A 7098-nucleotide genomic window follows, 5' to 3' on the forward strand; every position below is an offset into this window, starting at 1 on the left:
GCCCCCCCCCCCAGATGGTTAAATTGGGGAAGTGACTATTTCTGGTTTAATTTGGTCTGCTCCCTGATACGCCCACCAGCTTTCAGCGTCCTAGCTTATCTTGAAGTGCCCGAACTAGCAAAAGAAAAAAACAAAGAAATTCGTATTTAGCATGGATATTGCAAGCAATCCAATAAGATGTGCAAAAACAATTAATGGAACACTTGAAACAAGAATGTTTGCAAGTTACAAGTTCAAAGTTTGAACTTCAGCTTGTTTTCCATTTTGTTCAAAGTTTTTTTTTATTTAAAAGAAATGTTTGTTCCTTTTATTTTATGCTCTGTTGCTCAACACCTTGAGGTGGCAAGAAGGAAATCATACCACTAATCCTCTAATAGGTTTTAGAATCGTCTGTGCAGTCGAGGTCGTATTATATGCGCATGTAGTTGATTAAAAATAAGATGGATTAGTGGATTTGGGATGGTTTCAAGATGGCTTCTTTAGGCAAACACGGAAATTATAATATATAACTCACCCAGTACAGCTGACAGGTGCAAAGTCTGGATAAAGAAGAAAATAAACGAAAAAACTGCTATTAAAACTGCTGTTTCTATTTTGGTTCTCTTTTCATCTTTTTTTCTGTTTCTGTTTTTCTGAATAGTGAAAGCAGTGCGGATGCTTAACTTAGACTGGCTTTCCCGAGGGGATTGGAAATTATTCAAGATATCGAAGATTTCGACTTATCGAGGTTCGATTCATTACAATGTCATTTAGCTCCTCATTGGTGAGTTCCAATTAGGACTGCTTCGGCGTCTATAGCGATCAAGTCCTTGATTTATATATTGATTCATTTGCTACAGTTCTTATAATACTCCCTCCTCTGCAAAAAAGTTACTGCATATATCTCTGATGCAATTTTTACCAAGCTTGTTGCCGGTGAAAGGAATTAATATTGTTTGATATCACAAAACCAACTTTTATTCGTCATAGCAATCGGAAGACGAATTGACCTACATTATGCACGCAGTTAATTTTGTTGTTAACGGTCGTTCAGGCTGTCCTTCCATAATTACTCAATAAAACACCTAGTATGTCTTCTTCAACCTTTCAAAGCAAACATATTTCACAGTCATACTTGACCATTGTCATCATCATGATTTCTAGTATCCTAATTTTAGTTTTTTAGTTTTATCTATTTCTTCCGAACTTTTAAAACTAATAAACCCCCTGCGCCTGGACTGAAAAAGTACTCAAGTTTTACCCCTTAGATATTTGTGCTTGTTTAGTCTGAGATCACATAAAATAGTTCAGTCCACTTACAGATACTACCAATCACTTGGAAGATACTTAGTATAAAATAATACTAAAAGATCATCCACGGTGGGATTCGAACCCACGACCTTCGGATTAGAAGTCCGACGCGCTATCCACTGCGCTACGCAGACCTTGTATGTAAAATCTAAATATATAGTATGATATATATATAATATTTTTGTAAATAAACCTCGAATGAAAACATCTAATACTCATAGTCCTATCGATTTTCTGCCTTTTTACCATAGGCAGAGCCAATCGGAGGGGTGAGGAACTACCCCCGTGGCTAGAGGGTTGCCCACTTTGATCAAATTTTAACTCTGATTCTGCTTTTCCCGCTTATATTTAAGTCGGAGGAGGTGGGGGGCTGTATTTGGTAAAATTGGTGCAAACAGTATTACTGGCTTTCATATAAAGTGAATATACCACTCGATGCCTTTTTCAATGCTGTTTACAAATATAATAATCGCTTCTACCGCAAATTCAGATTTAAGCACTTTTTGACCTCTTAAAAATGACCTAAATATGGGGTATAAAAAACTGTAATAGTTTAGAAACAAAATTGGGCTATATATTTGCACATCAGGGGGGTGGGGTAAAGAATAGCAAATATAAATACGTAAACTAACCATTGCTGATTTTTTTTTTCTTTTTTCTTTTTTTTTACATGTCTGTGCACATCGAATTTTAATGAGAAGAGGAATCACCAGTACAACAGCACAACAACATTAAAAAAAAACAGCAATGGTTAGTTTACGTATTTAATATATGCTATGCTTTACCCCCCATCCCCCTGATGTGCAAATATATAGCCCAAATTTGTTTCTAAACTATTACAGATTTGTAATGACCCTATATATAGGTCATTTTTAAGAGGTCAAAAAAGGTATCGAGTGGTATATTCACTTTATATGAAAGCCAGTAATACTGTTTGCACCAATTTTACCATACTTACATCAAAAGAATCGCATTTTAATGCTGATTTTAATTATTGAAGTTTCATCAAGTTCAAACTTGTTTCATCAAGTTTTTTATTGTTTTAAAAAGTAGAGCTGTGAGAAAGAGTCTAACTTTAGCGTAAAGAGCGAGGCGTTGCAGAGGGGACAACCCCTCTCATAAACTGAATAATTTCTGTTCGTTTTAAGTTTTAATGTCGTTACTTACTTGCAGTTAAAAAAAAACTTTTTTTTTTATTTAATGCAGAAAAAGACATTTGAAAGAACAATAAAACAAGGAATCTAACTTAAAAAAGGAAAAGAGGCGTTGCATAGGGCGTTGAAAAAAAATTTCTTGGAAAAAAGGCCTTAAAAACCCCAAAACCTGAAATTCTCTTAATGAGAATCATACTATCAAATTCAGCGTATCAGAGAACCTTACAGTAGAGGTTTCAAGCTCCTATATACAAAAATGTGGAATTTTGTGTTTATCGCTAGAAGCAAGTTCACGGATGCGTGTTTATTTGTTTTTTGTTGTTTATTTTTTGTCTTCTCCAGGGGTGATCGTATCGAGCCAGTTATCCTAGAAGATCGGGAGGGGATCATTTGATAGCAGATCAAAAGTTCTAGTGCCCTTTTTAAGTGACTAAAAATATTGGAGGGCATCTAGCCCTCCTCCCACGCCAATTTTTCCCAAAGTCTCCTGATTGAACTTTTGAGATAGCCATTTTGTTCGACATAGTCAAAAGATCTAATAGCTATTTCTTTGAGGATAACTTGACCCCCACAGTCCCGGGGGAAGATGTAGAAGCTATGAACTCTGTCCATTGTTTACATTATAGTATTGGGTATTGGGAAGTATATAGATACTTTTCGGGGGGGATACGTGGGAGGATCTTTCCACGGAAGAATTGTTCTTGAGGGAAGGGATTTTCCATGGAGGGGGAGCTGAATTCCCTGTAGTATGTAACAAAAAGACCGGAAATTAAATAAAAAGACAAGTTTTTTTTCAACTGAAAGTAAGGAGCAACATAAAATATTAAAACGAACAGAAATTATTACGTATATGAGGGGGTTTCCTCCTACTCAATCCTTCGCTTTTTACTGTAAGGTATGAATTTTTGATCCACTTATTTAACAATGACTCTTGAAACACAAGGGACCTTTGATTAGTTTAATAAGCTCTTTTAAAAGTTCTAAAACAAATTTTAGCATAAAGAGCGAGGTATTGAGGCAGGGGCACCCCCTTATATACGTAATAATTTCTGTTTATTTCAACTTTTAATGTTGCTGGTTACTATCAGATGGAAAAAATTACTTTTTTAAAATCCCAAAATAAGCATTAGGCGAAAATTTTATTTTATCAGCCCGTTTCTTTTAAGTGTGTTCATGCAATAGTTATTTATCACTTCATTAATTGTACGACTCTGTTTATTAATCTTGTCGCGGACGAACTTCGTTTCTCACACCGAAGTTCAAGTCATTCAAAGAAAAAATGTCTTCATGAGGGTGAGAATGTTCTATTCATTTTTGCTTTAAATCAAACAATTCGTGGTAACAAACTGTAATAAGGAGCGACCCGGCTCGATATTAACCAAAATTCTTAAAAACGGATAAAATCAATAAAATTAATTAACAGTTTTCAAAAACAGTCCCAGCATCCCCCCAGCAGTCCTAGCAATTGAAATCTCAGACTTAAGATTAATAATAATATTCCCTTAAATAGGGATTTAGGAGAGTATTCACTGAATGCTTTATACGCAAATTTAATTAAAAATGACCTTGCGAAATATTAAAAAAATAAATAAATAGATATTAACACAGAACCTGTCACAAATAGACCTATAAGATCAGCAGCGAAAAAAGCTAGGCTGGCATTAAAAACCAGTTTTTAAATCATTTTCTTTCATTTCAATGAATTGCCTCGTTTCATAACAATTTGTTTATCAGTCCTGGTTGAACGTCGCTGAGGTAAGGATGCTGGGACTGTGTTGAAAAACTGATCATTTTAGTTTTATTGATTTTATCCCTCTTGTAAGTTTTTTTTTTCTTATTTGTATTGCTGAGGACGGCCCTTGGACATAGGGCCGAGATATTCATTCTAATTTGTTTCCCACTTTCTTAAAAAATTCCCTATTGTTCTTCTTGTTTTGGGTGGTTCCCATAGTAACCAAAGTAAAATAGCCTAAAACCTCTGAAAACAGTATCGGAACGACACAAAATAACTTATAAGATCCCTTTACCTTTTCACATGTGAATAAACTGAAAATATTGAAATATACAAGAATCGAATAAGTAAAACAATAAAGCCCAAACGTTTTTATATCAAACAGTTCGTGGTAACGACTTGTAAGTAATGAGCGACTCGGCTCAACAGAATCCGAAACCCTGAATAACGGAATTTTGATACCGATAGATATATCAAACGAATCGAATTTTTATACTGATTTCAAATATACACGTCTCATTATGTGTAGTATTACGTATTAAAGTTTACGAGCCTGAGAAAATTTACGTTATTTTCAAAAAAGGGGAAACACACCCTAAAAGTCATAGAATCTTAATGAAAATAACAACATCAGATTCAGCGTATCAGAGAACTCTACTGCTAAGGTTTCAGCTCTTATCTGCAAAAATGTGGAATTTTGCATTTGTTGCCAGAAGAAAGATCGCGGATGCGTGTTTATTTGTTGTTGTTTTTTTCCAGGGGTAATCGTATCGACCCAGTAGTCCTATAATATCTTGAGAGGGCTCATTTGAAGGGGAGTTAAAAGTTCTAGTGCTCTTTTTAAGTGACCAAAAACATTCAAGAGCTACTAGGTCCCCTCCCCACCCTTTCCTCCCAAAATTGTCCAATCAAAATTTGGGATATCCACTTTGCTCATCATAGTTGAAAGGCCCAGTAACTATGCCTTTGAATATGGAAAAGTCTTTAAGTTATAAAATTTGCCCATTGTTTACGCATAGTATTTGTTATCGGGAAGCATGTATACATTTTAGGGTGGGGGAACGAATTTTTTTTAAATAAAAAAACAAGTATTTTCAACTGTAGATAAGGAGCAATATTGAAACTTAAAGCGAACAGAAATTATTACGTATATGAGGAGGTTCGCCTAGACCTAAATACCTCGCTCTTTATGCTAAAGTATTTTTACTTAATAAAATATGCGAATATAGAAGTTCGCCACGTAAGTTAATTTGCAAGTTACGTATATTTATTACTAATAAAAACGTTCGTAAACAGAATTAAAAGTCCTAGTGGCCTTTTTAAGTAACTAAAGAAATTCGAGGGAAACTAGGCCCCCTCCCCTGCCCCTTTTTCTCAAAATTATCCAGTCACAACTTTGAGAAAGCCATTTAGCCAAAAAATTAAATTAATATGCAAGTTTTGTTTTAATTATTCATGTACGGTGAGCCAAAATCAAAATGTGCATTAATTCGAAAACATTCAGAAATAAAAAAAATAAGTTTTTTCACTGAAAGTAAGGATCAACATTAAAAGATACAGGGGACAGAAATTATTACGTTTACGAGGGGGTTTGTCCCCTCCTCAATACCTCACTCTTTACGCTAACGTATGAGCTATTTATTCTAATTAAACAGCCTTTATTATTCAGGGGTCATTCTTAAAGAATTGGAACTAAATTTGAACTTTAGTGTAAAGAACGAGGTATTGACGAGGAGGCGAACCCCTTATATGCGTAATAAAAATATAAAAATTTAGAAGTTCGTTACGTAAGTATATTTGTAAGTTACGTTTAATTATTATTAATAAAACATTCGTAAATAAAATTAAAAGTTTTAGTGCCCTTTTTAAGTAACCAAAAATTGCACGGTAACTAGGCCCCCTCCCCCAGCCTTTTTTTTCAAATCGTACGATCAAAACTTTGAGAAAGCCCTTTATCCAAAGAGAAGTAAAATTAATATACAAATTTCGTTTTAATTATTCATGTACGGTGAGCCAAAATCAAAACCTTCATTAATTCAAAAACGTTCAGAAATTCAATAAAAAAAAGGTTTTTTTAACTGAAAGTAAGGAGTGGCATTAAAACCTAAAACGAACAGAAATTATTCCGTATATGAAAGGGGATGTCCCCTCCTCAACGCCCCGCTCTTTACGCTAAAGTTTGACTCTTTCTCACAACTCTGCTTTTTAAAACAATAAAAAGCTTTAGCGTAAAGAGCAGGGTGTTGAAGAGTGGGCAGCCCCTTTCATATACGGAATAATTTCTGTTCGTTTTAAGTTTTAACATCGCTCCTTACTTGCAGTTAGAAAAAAACTTGTTTTTTTTATTTAATTCTAGCAAAGAACCGCTGCAAATTTAGAATTTCCCTAAACGGTAAACGAAAACTTTTTTCCTCTAGGAAAAGATTCGAACTACCAATGGAAAGTTTCAAGCGACAGCCCTGTTATGCAAGGTCACCATGAAAGATATTAGATATGTTTTAACTTAACGTTAAAAATATGCTAATTCCTCTTATCTCCTTCGTGGGACTGAATCTTGTTCTTGTGATTGGCAGTGGCTTTTCAAAAGCTTTAGTATTTTTGGTTTTTATGGCTGAATATGGATACCTTTATGTGGTTCAGGCAACAACGAGAAGTGGAGAAACGTTAACCTGCTCAATTGGCGATGTTAAAGAGTTCTGTACAGAACTCAGTCAGGAAATGAGAAGCAACAGAAAAGCTACTATGAAACTGTTATTCGATAAAGCTACTGACGTTGCTCGTAAGGTGAGAATTACCTCAAAGAGAAGAATTACACAATCCCATCTTGAAGAAGAAAGGAAATCCTTTATTTAATGGGAAGCACTGACGAATCTTCTTTATTTTCTCTTTTTCCGTAGGGATGATCACACTGAACCAGTCGTC

The 7098-nt window shown here is 34.7% G+C and overlaps 1 non-coding gene across 1 annotated transcript; it reads right to left on the reverse strand.

Annotated features, from left to right (window-relative positions):
• Nucleotides 1-1351: 1351 nt before the first annotated feature.
• Trnar-ucu (transfer RNA arginine (anticodon UCU)) lies at nucleotides 1352-1424 on the reverse strand. Its single transcript has one exon. It is a non-coding gene; the product is annotated as a tRNA-Arg (tRNA).
• Between the last annotated feature and the right edge of the window lie 5674 nt (nucleotides 1425-7098).

The sequence above is a fragment of the Artemia franciscana genome, chromosome 5 (assembly GCF_032884065.1).
Source record: "Artemia franciscana chromosome 5, ASM3288406v1, whole genome shotgun sequence".
NCBI classification, from domain to species: domain Eukaryota; kingdom Metazoa; phylum Arthropoda; class Branchiopoda; order Anostraca; family Artemiidae; genus Artemia; species Artemia franciscana.